We start from the raw sequence: 19245 nt of genomic DNA on the forward strand, positions 1-19245 counted from the left end.
TTGGAATTCTTTCAAGGACATTGACAAAATTACAATCTTTGTTTAATAGTATGTTAGTGATAATCAAATATAGAGAAGTGTTGAGTTCAAAGACCTAAAGTTATATATACGTTCTTACAATTGGTGAATTTAGGCAATATAATGACAACAAATCTCAGAAAATGACTGTTTGTTATCAAAATGGGGCAACATAAAAGTTAGATAAGAAAAATAGTCGCGTGTTACAAGTCTACTATAATTGTGATATCAAAATGACGCAACATGATGGCATCTACTATAATTGGGAATGTCTTAAGTGTTTATTCTTGGCATTGATCAATCAATCTTCAGTTCAGAATATATCTTCCGAATAAACCACAAGCATGCTAAGAAGCCAATAGTCCCAGTGACCATCAAAAATGCATAATTACCAATCAGCATATAACCAAAGTAAAGAATACCTGAGACAAGCTTTGATATCTCCAACTCGGCACAAAAATAGTATATGGAATACAAGAAATGGTATAATGCAGAAGAGGCGAAAGTCAAATAGGCTCGCCACCACCAACGATAATCCTCAAAGCATAATTGGAAGTAGGTTAGTACTATGGTTATCTCGGCACAAGTTACTATAATAATGGTGAAGACAATGAAGAGGAATCCAAATATGTAATAAAACTGGTAAAGCCATATGGATGTCAAGATAAAAAAGAGCGTAAACATTAGAATTATATTGGATTTAAATTCGTAAATCAATTTAGACTATATTAAATTCAAGAAAATAGTTCAAATGATGTGGCAATCCAAGTCAAATTAAATGAGCCACTAAAATTACACCACGTTTCAAATTTATATGGCAATCCAAGTCAAATTAAATGAGCCATTAGAATCATGACATGTGTCAAAATTATGTGGTAATCCAATTCAAATTAAATAAGCCACTAAAATCATGCCACGTGTCGAAGTTATGTGGAAATCTATGTCAAATTAAATAAGCCACTAAAATCATGCCACATGTCGAAGTTATGTGGCAATCTAAGTCAAATTAAATGACCCACTAGAATAATGCCATGTGTATATGTGACATATTCTGACCAATCAAATTAAAACCCTTCACCAAAGAAATTTGATTGGTCAGTTCAAACCAACCAATCAAATCACACCCTCATACCACTCCCTACAACTATAAATAGGGGTCCTCATTATTCTGAGAAGGCGGGGGGGGGGGGTTCAAGAACAAGAAGCAAGAAGAGAGCTCGTGGATCAAAGACCGCAAATTCTCTAAAAAGCTACAAAGTTCAAGTAATCAAATTCAAGTTCAAGTTCAAGATCAAGAACGAAGAAGAATATCAAGAAGATCAAGATCAAGTTACTTGTTCATATTTACTGTTCGTCATAACCATACAAGTGTTCGTGACGAATAATTCAAATCCAAATATGAAGACGAAGATTCAAGATCAAGCTATTCAAACCCTTGACTCTAAATCAAATTCAAGTTCAACGTGTTTCATATTATTTGAAGAATCAGAGGATTATCATAAAGATTGTAACCCGCACTACATTTTGAAATCAAATATTACACTTTGTTACTCCAATTTTCCGGTCTTGATTATTTATTTTTCTCGGCTCAAAAATTTATTGTTTACAAATTTTGGCATGCCTAGTGGGACAATCTCTACCTCTCATCTCTTTACATCGATCATCAAACTTCAAGAATACTTAAAATGACATCTAAGAAGTTTGACTCTAGGGCTATTATTGCTAAGGCTACTGAATCCAAATTCTCTCCTGAGGTGGAGAACATACTGGATGCGACTATGGGAAGTTTGGGACCCATCACTAGAAACAAAGCAAACTTGCTAGGACAACAAGCACTCCAAGTGTCGTCCGCATCGGTTTCTGTTTATGATCCTTCATCTTCAAAGGGGGCAAGATTCTTTCCGAATGAATTAGAAGAAGGAGAGAATATAGCTGATATTATTGAAAGGACATTGGCTCGACTTAGTCCTTTTAACACAAGGAATTGCACTATTCAAGATGAAGATGATGTCCTGATCACTAGATCTGCCCTAGTCACTCCACGTAACTTGTTTCAGACAAATTTCAGTTGAGGGAAAATCCATGGTTTGCTCCATCATCCATAACAGCCATCCAAGCAATGATGACTAACACCTCAACTATTGAAGAACAATTGGCAAGTTTGACAAAGGCAATGTAAGGTCTAACAAAATATGTGCAAGATCAAGATAATCGAATTGTCAAGTTGACGGACAGAGTTGAGAACGTTATGGAGGGGGACTCAAGTCATGCACCTGGAAAAAGTCCGATGATACAAGAAAAGGGAGATTCAATTACAAAGCAAATAAATGTGGGTGATGAGCTGGAAGTATCTGCTGAAAGAGGAATTCCCATTCATCAACTGAAGGACTTCATTATGGGAACCATCAAAGATAAGTATGATATGTCTTCAAAGTCATCATTTACATATGCAAATCCATACACTTCAAGAATCGATGTTTTGAAGATGCCTGTAGGTTATCAACCTCTAAAATTTCAACAATTTGACGGAAAGGGAAATCCAAAGCAACACATTGCCCATTTTGTTGAAACTTCCAATAATGCTGGAACATATGGAGATTTTCTGGTCAAGCAATTTGTGCGCTCCTTACAAGGAAATGCCTTTGACTGGTATACGGATCTCGAGGCAGGCTCTATTGATAGTTGGGAATAACTTGAGCATGAATTTCTTAATTATTTCTATAGCACAAGGCGTACTGTGAGCATGGTTAAACTCACAAATACACGACAATGGGAAGATGAACCCATCATTGAGTTCATCAATCGATGGAGAAATGCAAGCCTCAATTGTAAGGATAGGCTTAGTGAAACTTCCGGAATAGAAATGTGTATTCAAGGAATGCGTTGGGGACTTCGTTATATCCTACAGGGTATTAAACCCAAATTATTTGAGAAACTAGCCACATGTGCTCATGATATGGAGTTGAGAATGTCTGCAAGCGGGATTGAAGGACCACTTATTTATGGGCCTCACAAGGGAAAAGACAAAATGGAGGTAAAGAAAGAAGGAAAATCGGCACCTAAGTTTGGAAATAAGGAGTCGATGAATGTTAATGCCGTACCTTTGAAAGTGGCTACAAATCTAAGAAATAATCAAAGGGTGAAGACCACGACTTTTCAGAATAACGCTGGTAGAAAGCTGACTTTGAAGGAAATACAGGCAAAAGAGTATCCTTTCTTGGACTCAGATGTTCCAGCAATTTTTGAAGAGCTTCTGGCATTAAACTCTTTGAGCTACCTGAAATGAAGCGTCCAGATGAGGCTGGGAGGACTAATGATCCAAATTACTGCAAATATCACCATTTGATGGGCCATCCTATTGAAAAGTGTTTTATTTTTAAGGAAAAGATCATGGACCTGGCCGATGAAGGAAAAATATTGCTTGAAGATGAGAAGGAGAGTTCAAATCAAGTCTCTGTCACTTTTGGTTCACTCGACCCCATAGTTCTTTGCAACTTTGTCAAAATACATGATAGTGGTGATGACCTAGACACATCACCACTAAAGATAATTAAATTTGGTGACTTCAAACCAATAGATATTAACGCATCATCGCTTGTTCCTTTGATGAATGAAGTAATAAGGAAAGATAAACCTCTAGAGTAAAACCAATCTTGCATTGCTTATACTGATGATGAAGGATGGATTTTAGTGACACGACGAAGACGTTGTAAAATGAGCCTGCAAAGAGAACCAAGTAAGCAAGTGACTAGAGCAATGATGAAGAAACTACCTAAAACTCAAAGGGTAAAAACGAATGTGAAGAAGTCAAGAGTTGGGGGAAATTACTATCCAAAGCAACGTCCTCCGGTGACATTAGAGGAATTCTTGCCAAGTTGGTTTCGTGAAAAGATTTCTCATCGTGACACCAAGGCCTCATGTTGTAACATTGATAGAGAAGAGACAATGGGAAAAAGCTCATCACCATCATTACCTCCATCACATGAAGGCCTTATAAATCCTCACTCTGAAGAAGTGGACACTTGTGATGCAAAGTTTACATTCACTAATGATGATCTTTTATTGGGTGAAGTGTTGCATAATCGTCCTTTATATATGGTAGGTTTTGTGCTTGGACATAAAGTGAATAGGATCATGGTGGATGATAGATCTGGGGTCAATATTCTCCCTATTCGTACTATGAAGGAACTTGGATTCCTGATAAATGAACTGTCTGAAAGTCGTCTAATGATTCAAGGATTTAACCAAGGGGGGCAGAGAGCTATTGGTGCTGTCAAATTAGATATAACGATAGGAGATATGCATTCGAGTGCGTGGATGCATGTTATTAACTCAAAGACCTCGTATAATATCTTGTTAGAAAGGCCATAGATACATAAGAACAAAGTGGTGCCTTCCACCTACCATCAATATTTCAAATACTTTGAAGATGGGGTTCAAAAGAAAGTAGTTGCTGATGATGAACCTTTCACCGAGACAGAAGCGCACTTTGCTGATGCAAAATTCTACTTAAATAACCATGCTGTAAAAGAAGTCAAAGTTGATAATGCGATACCTGCTGACATTACAAAAAAGGTTGATGTAGCACCTGATAATGCGAGGGTCATGATTGAAAAGAGTAAAACGCTTTTGGACATGAGTAAAGTACTTAAGATAAGTGAGGCATCTTCAAGTAAGAGAATGATTCCTATTTCTCTCTATGTCCCAAAGACAAACAAAGTCAAGATCCCACCCTCTGAGTTGCAGAGTAGCAAGTTGACATTCCCTATCAAGCAAATTGATACAATCAAATTACCTTCAAGAATGATATAAGGATTTGTCAGACCATCAAATCATGAATCACTTCCTAAAAAGCATACAAATGAGGGTTTTGACCCAAATGCATATAAGTTATTGGTGAAAGGGGGATACAATCCCAATGAAGCTACTAAATTAGGGAAGCTTCCAAATAAAGTTATTGAAAGGGCAAATCATGGCATAAATCCGACTCAAAGGATGATGATAAAGAGAGGGTATGATGTCAAGCAATCGCGCGAAGGCTTGGGTTACAAACAACCATCACCAGTCCGATTCTCTATAAAAAGGATGAGCATCAACTACATTACCCTTGTGGAAGAACCAATGATGTTCAACAAGAAGCCTTCTGTGTTTGATCGACTTAGTGGCATGACTCCTAACGTTTCTGCATCTGATCGGCTAATAGAATCAACTCCAAAAACTTCAGTATTTGATCAATTGGGACCAATAAAGAAGAAATACAAGCGCCAAGGAAATTATAGAACAATGGAAGAACGGGTACATGCTCGGGAGCATAACTCACCCAAGAATTGGCCTAGTTTGATCCCTTCTAGAATGAGGCGAGAGACAAAACTTGTAATTTCATGTGGAGATGTCCTGAGAGAAAGAACTCATACCATAGTTCACACTAGGGAGCGATATGAAGATGAAGAAAGTCTGGGATCATCAAATCACATATATTTTAATGATGATGATCCTCAAGAAGATGAGGATGTTGATGATGCGCCACCTGAACTCGAAGAAGGGATAAAGAATACTGTTGGTGCATTGAAGGAAGTAAATCTTGGGGTTGATGATGATATAAGGCCTACATATGTAAGTGCTTCACTGGATGAAGATGAAGAGAAGAAATATATTGAGCTGCTTATGGAATTTAGGGATGTATTTGCTTGGAGTTACAAAGAAATGCCAGGATTAGACCCTAAAGTTGCAGTTCATCATCTTGCTGTGAAATGAGGCACTCGTCCTTTTAAACAAGTGCAACTTCGCTTTAGACCTGAACTACTTACTTTGATCGAAACTGAAGTTAACAAGCTCATTGAAGCAGGTTTTATTCGTGAAGTCAAATATCCTACATGGATTTCAAGCATTGTACCTGTAAGAAAGAAGAATGGCCAAATACGAGTTTGTGTTGACTTTAGAGATCTTAATAATGCATGCCCTAAGGATGAATTTCCTCTTCCAATCCCTGAGCTTATGATTGATGCTACAACTGGATACGAGGCAATGTCTTTCATGGATGGTTCATCTGGATACAATCAAATTCATATGGCACCAAGGGATGAAGAACTTACTGCATTTCGCTCTCCTAAAGGTATATATTGCTACAAAGTAATGCCTTTTGGTTTAAAAAAATACTGGAGCCACTTATAAACGAGCCATGCAGAATATTTTTGATGACATGCTTCATAAAAATGTTGAGTGTTATGTCGATGACTTAGTGGTGAAATCAAAGAAGAGTTATGACCACTTGCAAGATTTGAGAATGGTGTTTGAATGACTTTGAAGATATCAACTCAAAATGAACCCTTTAAAATGTGCCTTTGGAGTTACTTCAGGAAAGTTTCTCAGTTTTATTATTCGACAATGAGGAATCGAGATTGACCAAGTTAGATAGATGCTATTTTGAAGATGCCTGAGGCAAAAAATATTCATGAGTTGAAAAGCTTACAAGTAAAATTAGCATATCTTAGGAGGTTTATCTCAAATCTGGCTGGGAGATGTCAACCATTCAGTCACCTTATGAAGAAAGATGTTCCTTTTGAATGGGACCAAGCTTGTACCAATGATTTTGAGAACATAAAGTCTTATCTAATGAAACCTCCAGTACTTGTAGCTCCTATACCTGGAAAACCATTGATTTTATACATTGCAGCTAAAGAAAGGTCAGTAGGAGCAATTCTCGCACAAGAAAATGATGAAGGGAAATAAAATGCCCTATATTACTTGAGTAGGATGATGACACAATACGAGATCAAGTATTCACCTATTGAGAAGTTATGTCTAGCACTCGTATTCTCAATTCAGAATATGAAGCATTACTTCCAAGCTCATATTGTGCAACTTGTCTCTAAAGCGAATCCTATCAAGTTTGTCATGTCCAAGCCTGTCTTAAGTGATAGACGAGAAAGGTGGTACCTCCAGTTTCAACAATTTGAAATTATGTATATATCTCAGAAGGCAGTAAAAGGACAAGTGCTAGCAGATTTCTTGGCCAATCATCCAATTCCGAATGCTTAGGAGTTATCTAATGAATTACCTGATGAAGACGCAATGCTAGTGGAAATTCAGCCACCTTGGAAGATGTATTTTGATGGTGCTTCATATCATGAAGGATCTGGTGCTTGAGTGGCATTTTTCACTTCCCATGGAGAAGTTTTGCCATACTCCTTCACTCTAACACAAAACTGCTCCAATAATGTTGCTGAATATCAAGCACTCTTACTTGGGCTTGAGATGGCCATTGATATGAAATAATTGCAACTACAAGTTTTTGGGGATTCCAAGTTGGTGATCAATCAAGTCTTGGGGTAATTATGAAGTAAAGAATCCTGAGTTAATCCCATACTGCAATTACGCTAAAAAATGATAGGGTGTCTTGGAGAGGTGACTATTCAACATGTCCCAAGAAAGGAAAATAAAAAGGCTGATGCATTGACAGCTTTAGCTTCTGCATTAGAATCTCCTGATGAAATACAAGTTGTGGTTTGCCAAAGATGGATAACTTCCCCTCCTGATGAGCATGAAGAAGAATTTCAACAAGTTATCGCCACTTCGGAAGCTGAAATTGACGATTAGCGACAACCAATAATAGAGTATTTGTGTTATGGAATATTGCCAGAAAACCTTCAAAGAAAAACAGAAATCCGACGACGAGCCCCTCGTTTTCTTTATTATAAAAATACACTTTACAGGCGGTCGTTCTATGGAGTTCTCTTACGATGTTTGGGGGCAGATGATTCTACTCAAGCTATGCAAGAAGCACATTCTGGAGTATGTGGAGCGCATCAGTCTGGGCCAAAACTTCATTTTCACATAAAAAGGATGGGATATTACTGGCAAACCATGGTGAAAGATTGCTTGGATTACGTCTGAAGATGTAAAGCTTGCCAATTCTATGCGAATTTTATACATCAACCCCCAGAAGTATTGCACCTAACTATTGCCTCATGGCCATTTGAAGCTTGGGGTTTGGATATTGTTGGACCATTGCCTAAGTCCTCTAGTGGACATTTGTACATCCTGGCTGCAACTGACTACTTCTCAAAATGGGCAGAAGCTATTTTTCTTAGAGAAGTAAAGAAAGAGAATGTCGCCAACTTCATTCGAGTCAATATTATCTACCACTTTGGTATTCCTCGATATATATTGATAGATAATGGCAAGGCATTTGATAACAAGTTAATGATGAAGATATGTGATCTTTTTGGCTTCAAGCAACGCAATTCCTCTATGTATTTGCGGCTGCTAATGGTCTCGCTGAAGCATTTAACAAGACACTCTGCAACTTGTGGAAAAAAGTTATTTCCAAGTCTAAGAGAGATTGGCATGACAGAATGGAAGAGGCTTTTTAGGAATATAGGACTACGTATCGCACGCCAACACAAGCGACTCCCTATTCTTTTGTTTATGGAGTTGAAGCAGTTCTTCCACTTGAACGTCAAATTCCATCATTGCACCTTGCTATTCAAGAAGGGCTCACTGATGAAGAAAATTCTCGGTTACTCCTTGAAGAATTGGAGGTTCTTGATGAAAAAAGACTAGAGGCCCAACAAAGTCTGGAATGTTATCAAGCTCGTCTAGCTCAATCTTTTAATAAGAAGGTTCGTCTTAGATGCTTCCAAGTGGGTGATCAAGTTCTTGTTGTAAGAAGGCCCATTATTACTTCTCGTCGGTCTGGAAGCAAGTTCTTCGCTAAATGGGATGGACCATATGTGGTACAAGAAGTATACTCAAGTGGCGCTTACAAACTGGTTGACTCAGAAGGATTGCGCATTGGCCCCTGTAAACAACAAATTTTCGAGCCGAGAAAAATAAATAATCAAGATCAAAAAATTGGAGTAACAAAGTGTAATATTTTATTTCAAAATGTAGTGCGGGTTACAATCTCTATGATAATCCTCTGATTCTTCAAATAATATGAAACACGTTGAACTTGAATTTGATTTAGAGTCAAGGGCTTGAATAGCTTGATCTTGAATCTTCGTCTTCAAATTTGGATTTGAATTATTCATCACGAACACTTGTATGGTTATGACGAACAGTAAATATGAACAAGTAACTTGATCTTGATCTTCTTGATATTCTTTTTGGTTCTTGATCTTGAACTTAAACTTGAATTTGATTACTTGAACTTTGTAGCTTTGTAGAGAATTTGCGGTCTTTGATCCACGAGCTCTCTTCTTGCTTCTTGTTCTTCAAAAACCTTCCCTTTCAGAATAATGAGGACCCCTATTTATAGTTGTAGTTAGTGGTATGAGGGTGTGATTTGATTTGTTGGTTTGAACTGACCAATCAGATCTCTTTGGTGAAGAGTTTTAATTTGATTGGTCAGCCCGAAAGGACACACTCCTTTTAGAATATGGATAGCCCAAATTTTCATAATTTTACATCCAATTAGGATTTGGAGAGAATAAATTTGTATCATTCTACTAGAGTCCTACCAAAAAGTAATTATAATTACTTTGGAAGAAGAATTCCCTCACCATCATTACTTGTCTATAAATAGACTCTCTCCTTCTTTTTATTTTTATCATTGGTATTGGCAATTTTGATATTCCTTTTTGCATATCCTCTTGAGTTCATCAATATACGAGGTGCATTTTTGTTTTTGTTTTTTTTCTATTTGTTTTTAAAAAATCGCATCATTATACATATGTACTTGCAGTGATGTTGTAAACGACTTTTGGAAGTGTAAAACACATATTAATTTTTTTATTGTTTTTTTTTCCATTTTTTTTTGGTTTTTTTTTGCAAATGCCTACCCTTTATTCTGTCTTCCAAATCCAATTAGAATTCCGAAAGGACAAACTCCTTTTAGAATATGGATAGCCCAAATTTTCACAATTTCACATCCAATTAGGATTTAGAGAGAATAAATTTGTATCATTCTACTAGAGTCCTACCCAAAAAAGTAATTATAATTACTTTGGAAGAAGGACTCCCTCACCATAACTACTTGTCTATAAATAGACTCTCTCCTTCTATTTATTTTCATCATTGGTATTGACAATTTTGATACTACTTTTTGCATATCCTCTTGAGTTCATCAATATACGAGGTATGTTTTTTTTGTTTTTTTTTTAAAAATTGCATCATTATACATATGTACTTGCAGTGATGTTGTAAACGACTTTTGGAAGGGTAAAACACAGATTTATTTTTTTTCATTTTTTCTTGCAACTGAAAAAATTACTTCATATACAATAAACTTTTATTCTATTAGAGTCAAAGGCATCACATAGTCCAAGTCAAAGATTTTATACCGTCTAAGGCAAAGACTTTACATGATTTGTGGCAAAGACTTTACACCGTCTGAGTCAAAGGCATTCCATAGTCCAAGCTAAAGACTTTACACCGTCTAAGGCAAAGACTTTACATGATTTGTGACAAAGACTTTACACCGTCTGAATCAGACATAGGTTTTGCTCAAAGAATATAATCGTTCATTATTGAGATTCATTACCATGATTATTGAATTACTAATTTAAGCGCTAACATTTTTTTTTTACAGATTGAATCATGGTTTACTTTAGAGATTTGACTTCCTCTTCTTCAGAGTTGCGATACCTTTTTTGTTTTGATAGTACAAGAGATATATCATTGTATGAGAGCACCAAGCCAGGAGAGACTTAATTTATCAGAAACCAACCTTCTCAATCTAAAACATATCCAAAATGTATATCTCAAGTCCCTCAGGATCATTCTAAACAAACTTTAAAAATGAACTTCACATGCAGGAAAGCTGACAGATTCATATTCGCATGATCTTATTAAAAAAACACTCATATCTCAGCGTAGAGAAGCCGAAAAGAAGGTTCATAAAACTATACTGTGTACAATAATCACAGCTAATAGCTTTATGGATTTATATAAATACTACTTTGAAGTCAATTCAAATTCTGTCTTGATTGGCCTTCTCTAATTCACACATTATATATGATAATCTACAAGAACATTGTGATGCTCAAATAATAGCATGCCCCATTTTTTTTGAACTTATGAGACTAAACTTAGAATGTGACTCACGAATTACGGTGAAGAGGGTCAAGAGAGACTATGAGTTCTTTGGATACTCATGCGACTGAACTCAGAATGTAATTCTAAGCTCCTACGTACCTCAGTGAAGAGGATCAAGTCATAACGTAGTTCTGAGAGAATGATTTTTTTTTAATTATTTTTTTTATCCTAACTTTTGCCTAGGCTGCCTCTTTCGAGATTTTCAACCTAGCAGACATTTTTTTAGGGTGTTGTGCATAGTTTATACTCTTGTGGGCCAGGAGTAACATGCAGTTTATACTCGTACCTTAAGGAGTGGGTTTCTTTTCTTCAAGGATAGTCTCTCTTTATTAATTTTCCGTTAATGGGGCTAATGTGCAATCCTTTTGAGTCAACCAGTTTGTAAGCGCCACTTGAGTATACTTCTTGTACCACATATGGTCCATCCCATTTAGCGGAGAACTTGCTTCCAGACCGACGAGAAATAATAATAGGACTTCTTAGAATAAGAACTTGATCACCCACTTGGAAGCATCTAAGACGAACCTTCTTATTAAAAGATCGAGCTAGACGAGTTGATAACATTCCAGACTTTGTTGGGCCTCTAGTCTTTTTTCATCAAAAGCCTCCAATTCTTCAAGGCGTAACCGAGAATTTTCTTCATCAGTGAGCCCTTCTTGAATAGCAAGGTGCAATGATGGAATTTGACGTTCAAGTGGAAGAACTGCTTCAACTCCATAAACAAAAGAATAGGGAGTCGCTTGTGCTGGCGTGCGATACGTAGTCCTATATTCCTAAAGAGCCTCTTCCATTCTGTCATGCCAATCTCTCTTAGACTTGGAAATAACTTTTTTCCATAAGTTGCAGAGTGTCTTGTTAAATGCTTCAGTGAGACCATTAGCAGCCACATAATACATAGAGGAATTACGTTGCTTGAAGCCAAAAAGATCACATATCTTCGTCATTAACTTGTTATCAAATGGTTTTCCATTATATGTCAATATGTATCGAGGAATACCAAAATGGTAGATAATATTGACTCGAATGAAGTTGGCGACATTCTCTTTCTTTACTTCTCTAAGAGAAACAGCTTCTGCCCATTTTGAGAAGTAGTCAGTTGCAGCCAGGATGTACAAATGTCCACCAGAGGACTTAGGCAATGGTCCAACAACATCCAAACCCCAAGCTTCAAATGGCCATAAGGAAATAGTTGGGTGCAATACTTCTGGGGTTGATGTATAAAATTCATATGGAATTGGCAAGCTTTACATCTTCGGACGTAATCCAAGCAATATTTCACCATGGTTTGCCAGTAATATTCCATCCTTTTTATGTGAAAATGAAGTTTTGGCCCAGACTGATGCACTCCACATACTCCAGAATGTGCTTCTTGCATAGCTTGAGTAGATTTATCTGCCCCCAAATATCGTAAGAGAACTCCATCGAACGACCGCCTGTAAAGTGTATTTTTATAATAAAGAAAACGAGGGGCTCGTCATCGGATTTTTGTTTTTCTTCAAAGGTTTTCTGACAATATTCCATAACACAAATAATCTATATTGGTAATCGCCAATCGTCAATTTCAGCTTCCGAAGTGGCGATAACTTGTTGAAATTCTTCTTCATGCTCATATGGAGGCGGAGTTATCCATATTTGGCAAACCACAACTTGCATTTCATCAGGAGATACTAATGCAAAAGCTGAAGCTGCCAATACATCAGCCTTTTTATTTTCCTTTCTTGGGACATGTTGAATAGTCACCTCTCCAAGCCACCCTATTATTTTTTGAGCATAATTGCAGTATGGAATTAACTTAGGCTTCTTTACCTCATAATTATCCAAGACTTGATTGGTCACCAACTTGGAATCCCCAAAAACTTGTAGTTGCAATTATTTCATATCAATGGCTATCTCAAGCCCAAGTAAGAGTGCTTGATATTCAACAACATTATTGGAGCAGTTTTATGTTAGAGTGAAGGAGTATGGCAAAACTTCTCCATGGGAAGTGACAAATACCACTATAGCACCGGCTTTTTCACGATGTGCAGCACCATCAAAATACATCTTCCAAGGTGGCTGAATTTCCACTAGCATTGCGTCTTCATCAAGTAATTTATCAGATAACTCCAAATCATTCGGAATTGGATGATTGGCCAGGAAATCTGCTAGCACTTGTCCTTTTACTGCCTTCTGAGATATATACACAATTTCAAATTGTTGAAACTGGAGGTACCACCTTGCTAGTCTATCACTTAAGACAGGCTTGGATAAGACAAAATTGATAGGATTCGCTTTAAAGACAAGTTGCACAATATAAGCTTGGAAGTAATGCTTCATCTTCTGAATCGAGAATACGAGTGCCAGACATAACTTCTCAATAGGTGAATACTTGATCTCATTTTGTGTCATCATCCTACTCAAGTAATATAGGGTATTTTCTTTCCCTTCATTATTTTCTTGTGCGAGAAGTGCTCCTACTGACCTCTTTTGTGCTGCAATGTATAATATCAATGGTTTTCCAGGTATAGGAGTTATAAGTACTGGAGGTTTCATCAAATAAGACTTTATGTTCTCAAAAGCATTGGTACAAGCTTGGTCCCATTCAAAAGGAACATCTTTCTTCATAAGGCAACTAAATGGTTGACATCTCCCAGCCAGATTTGAGATAAACCTCCTAAGATATGCTAATTTTCCTTGTAAGCTTTTCAACTCATAAATATTTTTTGGCTCAGGCATCTTCAAAATAGCATCTACCTTATTTTTGTCAATCTCGATTCCTCGTTGTCGAATAATAAAACCGAGAAACTTTTCCAAAGTAACTCGAAAGGCACATTTTAAAGGGTTCATTTTGAGTTGATATCTTCGAAGTCGTTCAAACACCATTCTCAAATCTTGCAAGTGGTCATAACTCTTCTTTGATTTCACCACTAAGTCATCGACATAACACTCAACATTTTTATGAAGCATGTCATCAAAAATATTCTGCATGGCTCGTTGAGAAGTGGCTCCAATATTTTTTAAACCAAAAGGCATTACTTTGTAGCAATATATACCTTTAGGAGAGCGAAATGCAGTAAGTTCTTCATCCCTTGGTGCCATGCGAATTTGATTGTATCCAGATGAACCATCCATGAAAGACATTGCCTTGTATCCAGTTGTAGCATCAATCATAAGATCAGGGATTGGAAGAGGAAATTTATCCTTAGGGTATGCATTATTAAGATCTCTAAAGTCAACACAAACTCGTATTTGACCATTTTTCTTTCTTATAGGTACAATGCTTGAAATCCATGTAGGATATTTGACTTCACGAATGAAACCTGCTTTAATCAGTTTTGATCAAAGGAACCAGTTCAAGTCTAAAGCGATGTTGTGCTTGTTTAACAGGATAAGTGCCTCATTTCACAGCAAGACGATGAACTGCAACTTTAGGGTCTAAACCTGGCATTTCTTTATAACTCCAAGCAAATACATCCCTAAATTCCTTAAGTAGCTCAATATATTTCTTCTCTTCATCGTCATCCAGTGAAGCACTTACATATGTAGGCCTTATATCATCATCAACACCAAGATTTACTTCCTTCAATGCATCAACAGTATTCTTTATCCCTTCCTCGAGTTTAAGTGGCGCATCTTCAGCATCCTCATCTTCTTGAGGATCATCATCATTAAAGGATATGTGATTTGATGATCCCACACTTTGTTTATCTTCATCTAGCTCCCTAGTATGAACTATGGTATGAGTTCTTGCTCTCAGGACATCTCTACATGAAACTACAAGTTTTGTCTCACGCCTTATTCTAGAAGGGATCAAACTGGGCCAATTCTTGGGTGAATTATGCTCCCGAGCATGTACCCATTCTTCCATTGTTCTATAATTTCCTTGGCACTTGTATTTCTTCTTCATTGGTCCCAATCGATGAAATATTGAAGTTTTTGGAGTTGATTCTATTAGCCGATCAGATGCAGAAACGTTAGAAGTCATGCAACTAAGTCGATCAAACACAGAAGGCTTCTTGTTGAACATCATCGGTTCTTCCACAAGGGTAATGTAGTTGATGCTCATCCTTTTTATAGAGATTCAGACTAGTGATGGTTGTTTATAACCCAAGCCTTCGCGTGATTGCTTGACATCATACCCTCTCTCTATCATCATCCTTTGAGTCGGATTTAGGCCATAATTTGCCCTTTCAATAACTTCATTTGGAAGCTTCCCTAATTTAGCAGCTTCATTGGGATTATATCCCTGTTTCACCAATAACTTATATGCATTTGGGTCAAAACCTTTATTTGTACGCTTTTTAGGAAGTGATTTATGTGAATCATGATTCGATGGTTAGACAAATCCTTGTATCATTCTTGAAGGTGATTTGATTGTATCAATTTGCTTGATAGGGAATGTCAACTTGCTACTCTACAACTCAGAGGGTGGGATCTTGACTTTGTTTGTCTTTGGGACATAGTGAGAAATAGCAATCATTCTCTTACTTGACGATGCCTCACTTATCTTAAGTACTTTACTCATGTCCGAAAGTGTTGTACTTTTTTCAATCATGACCCTCGCATTATCAGGTGTTACCTCAACCTTTTTTGTAATGTTAGCAGGTATCACATTATCAACTTTGACTTCTTTTGAAGCATAATTCTTTAAGTAGAATTTTGCATCAGCAAAGTGCACTTCTGTCTCGGTGAAAGGTTCATCATCAGCAACTACCTTCTTTTGAACCCCATTTTCAAAGTATTTGACACATTGATGGTAGGTGGACGACACCACTTTGTTCTCATATATCCATGTCCTTCCTAAGAAGATATTATACGAGGTCTTTCAGTCAATAACATGCATCCACGCACTCGAACGCATATCTCCCATTGTTATATCTAATTTGACAGCACCAGTGGCTCTCTGCCCCCTTGGTTAAATCCTTGAATCATTAGACGACTTTCAGACAGTTTATTTATCAGGATTCCAAGTTCCTTCATAGTACAAATAAGGAGAATATTGACCCCAGATCCATCATCCACCGTGATCCTATTCACTTTATGTCCAAGCACAAAACCAACCATATATAAAGGATGATTATGCAACACTTCACCTTATAAAAGATCATCATTAGTGAATGTAAACTTCGCATCACAAGTGTCCACTTCTTCAGAGTGAGGCTTTATAGGGCCTTTATATGATGGAGGTAATGATGGTGATGATCTTTCTCCCATTGTCTCTTCTCTATCAATTTTACAACACGAGGCCTTGGTGTCACGATGAGAAATCTTTTCACGAAACCAACTTGGCAAGAATTCCTCTAATATTACTGAAAGACGTTGCTTTTGATAGTAATTTCCCCCAACTCTTGACTTCTTCACATTCTTCTTTACCTTTTGAGTTTTAGGTAGTTTATTCATCTTTGCTCTAGTTACTTGCTTACTTGGTTCTCTTTGCAGGCTCATTTTACAACATCTTCATCGTGTCACTAAAATCTATCCTTCATCATCAGTATAAGCACCGCAAGATTGGTTTTCCTCTAGAGGTTTATCTTTCCTTATTACTTCATTCATCAAAGGAACAAGCGATGATGCATTAACATCTATTGGTTTGAAGTCACCAAATTTAATCATCTTTGGTGGTGATGTGGCTAGGTCATCACCACTATCATGTATTTCGACAAAGTTGCAAAGAACTATGGGGTCGAGTGAACCAAAAGTGACAGAGACTTGATTTGAACTCTCTTTCTCATCTTCAAGCAATATCTTTCCTTCATCGGCCAGGTCCATGATCTTTTCCTTAAAGATAAAACACTTTTCGATAGGATGGCCCATCAAATGGTGATATTTGTAGTAATTTGGATCATTAGTCCTCCCAACCTCATCTGGACACTTCATTTCAGGTACCTCAAAGAGTTTTAATGCTAAAGATCTTCAAAAATTGATGGAACATCTGAGTCCAAGAAATGATACTCTTTTGCCTGTATTTCCTTCAAAGTTAGCTTTCTATCAGCGTTATTCTAAAAAGTCGTAGTCTTCACCCTTTGATTATTGCTTAGATTTGTAGCCACTTTCAATGGTACGTCATTAACATTCATCAAATCCTTATTTCCAAACTTAGGTGCTGATTTTCCTCTTTTCTTTACCTCTATTTTGTCTTTTCCCTTGTGAGGCACATAAATAAGTGGTCCTTCAATCCCGCTTGCAGACATGCTCAACTCCATATCATGAGCATGTGTGGCTAGTTCCTCAAATTATTTGGGTTTAATACCCTGTAGGATATAACGAAGTCCCCAACGTATTCCTTGAATACATATTTCTATTCCGGAAGTTTCACTAAGCCTATCCTTACAATTGAGGCTTGAATTTCTCCATCGGTTGATGAACTCAATGACAGGTTCATCTTCCTATTGATGTGTATTTGTGAGTTCAACCATGCTCACAATACGCCTTGTGCTATAGAAACAATTAAGAAATTCATGCTCAAGTTGTTCCCAACTATCAATAGAGCCTGCCTCGAGATCCATATACCAGTCAAAGGCATTTCCTTGTAAGGAGCACACAAATTGCTTGACTAGATAATCTCTATATATTCCAGCATTATTGAATTTTCAACAAAATAGGCAATGTGTTGCTTTGGATTTCCCTTTCCGTCAAATTGTTGAAATTTTGGAGGTTGATAACCTGCAGGCATCTTCAAAACATCGATTCTTGAAGTGTATGGCTTTGCATATATAAATGATGACTTTGAAGACACATCATACTTATCTTTTATGGTTCCCATAATGAAGTCCTTCAGTTGATGAATGGGAATTCCTCCTTCAGCAAATACTTGCAGCTCATCACCCACATTTATTTGCTTTGTAATTGAATCTCTCTTTTCTTGTATCATCGGACGTTTTCCAGGTGCCTGACTTGAGTCCCCCTCTGTAACATTCTCAACTCTATCCGTCAACTTGACAATTCGATTATCTTGCTCTTGCACATATTTTGTTAGACCTTCAATTGCCTTTGTCAAACTTGCCAATTGTTCTTCAATAGTTGAGGTGTTAGTCATCATCGCTTGGATGACCGTTATGGATGATGGATCAAAGCATGGATTTTCCCTCAAACTAAAATTTATCTGAAGTTACGTGGAGTGACTGGGGCAGATCTAGCGATCAGGACATCATCTTCATCTTGAATAGTGTAATTCCTTATGTTAAAAGGACTAAGTCGAGCCAACGTCCTTTCAACAATATCAGCTATATTCTCTCCTTCTTCTAATTTATTCGGAAAGAATCTTACCCCCTTTGAAGATGAAGGATCAAAAATAGGAACCGATGCGGATGGCACTTGAAGTGCTTGTTGTCCTAGCAAGTTTGCTCTGTTCCTAGTGATGGGTCCCAAACTTCCCATAGTCGCATCCAGTATGTCTCCACCTCAGAGGAGAATTTGGAATTAGTAGCCTTAGCAATAATAGCCCTGGAGTCAAACTTCTTAGATGCCATTTTAAGTATTCTTGAAGTTTGATGATCGATGTAAAGAGATGAGAGGTAAAGATTGTCCCACTGGGCGTGCCAAAATTTGTAAACAATAAATTTTCGAGCAGAAAAAAATAAATAATCAAAACCAGAAAATTGGAGTAACAAAGTGAAATATTTGATTTCAAAATGTAGTGTGGGTTACAATCTCTATGATAATCCTCTGATTCTTCAAATAATATGAAACATGTTGAATTTGAATTTGATTTAGAGTCAAGGGATTGAATAGCTTGATCTTGAATCTTTGTCTTCAAATTTGGATTTAAATTATTCGTCACGAACACTTGTATGGTTATGACGAACAGTAAATATGAACAAGTAACTTGATCTTGATCTTCTTGATATTCTTCTTCGTTCTTGATCTTGAACTTGAATTTGAATTTGAATTTGATTACTTGAACTTTGTAGCTTTGTAGAGAATTTGCGGTCTTTGATCCACGAGCTCTCTTCTTGCTTCTTGTTCTTCAAAAACCTTCCCTTTCAGAATAATGAGGACCCCTATTTATAGTTGTAGGGAGTGGTATGAGGGTGTGATTTGATTGGTTGGTTTGAACTGACCAATCAGATCTCTTTGGTGAAGAGTTTTAATTTGATTGGTCAGAACATGTCACATATACACGTGGCATTATTCTAGTGGGTCATTTAATTTGACTTAGATTGCCACATAACTTCAACAAGTGGCATGATTTTAGTGGCTTATTTAATTTGA

At 37.0% G+C, this 19245-nt stretch overlaps 1 pseudogene; it reads right to left on the reverse strand.

The window, feature by feature from the left end:
* Positions 1 to 315: 315 nt before the first annotated feature.
* The window catches only part of LOC129871494 (transmembrane 9 superfamily member 7-like), a 33450-nt pseudogene continuing 14520 nt past the window's right edge, over positions 316 to 19245 (reverse strand).

The sequence above is a fragment of the Solanum dulcamara genome, chromosome 2, assembly GCF_947179165.1.
Source record: "Solanum dulcamara chromosome 2, daSolDulc1.2, whole genome shotgun sequence".
In the NCBI taxonomy this organism is placed as follows: domain Eukaryota; kingdom Viridiplantae; phylum Streptophyta; class Magnoliopsida; order Solanales; family Solanaceae; genus Solanum; species Solanum dulcamara.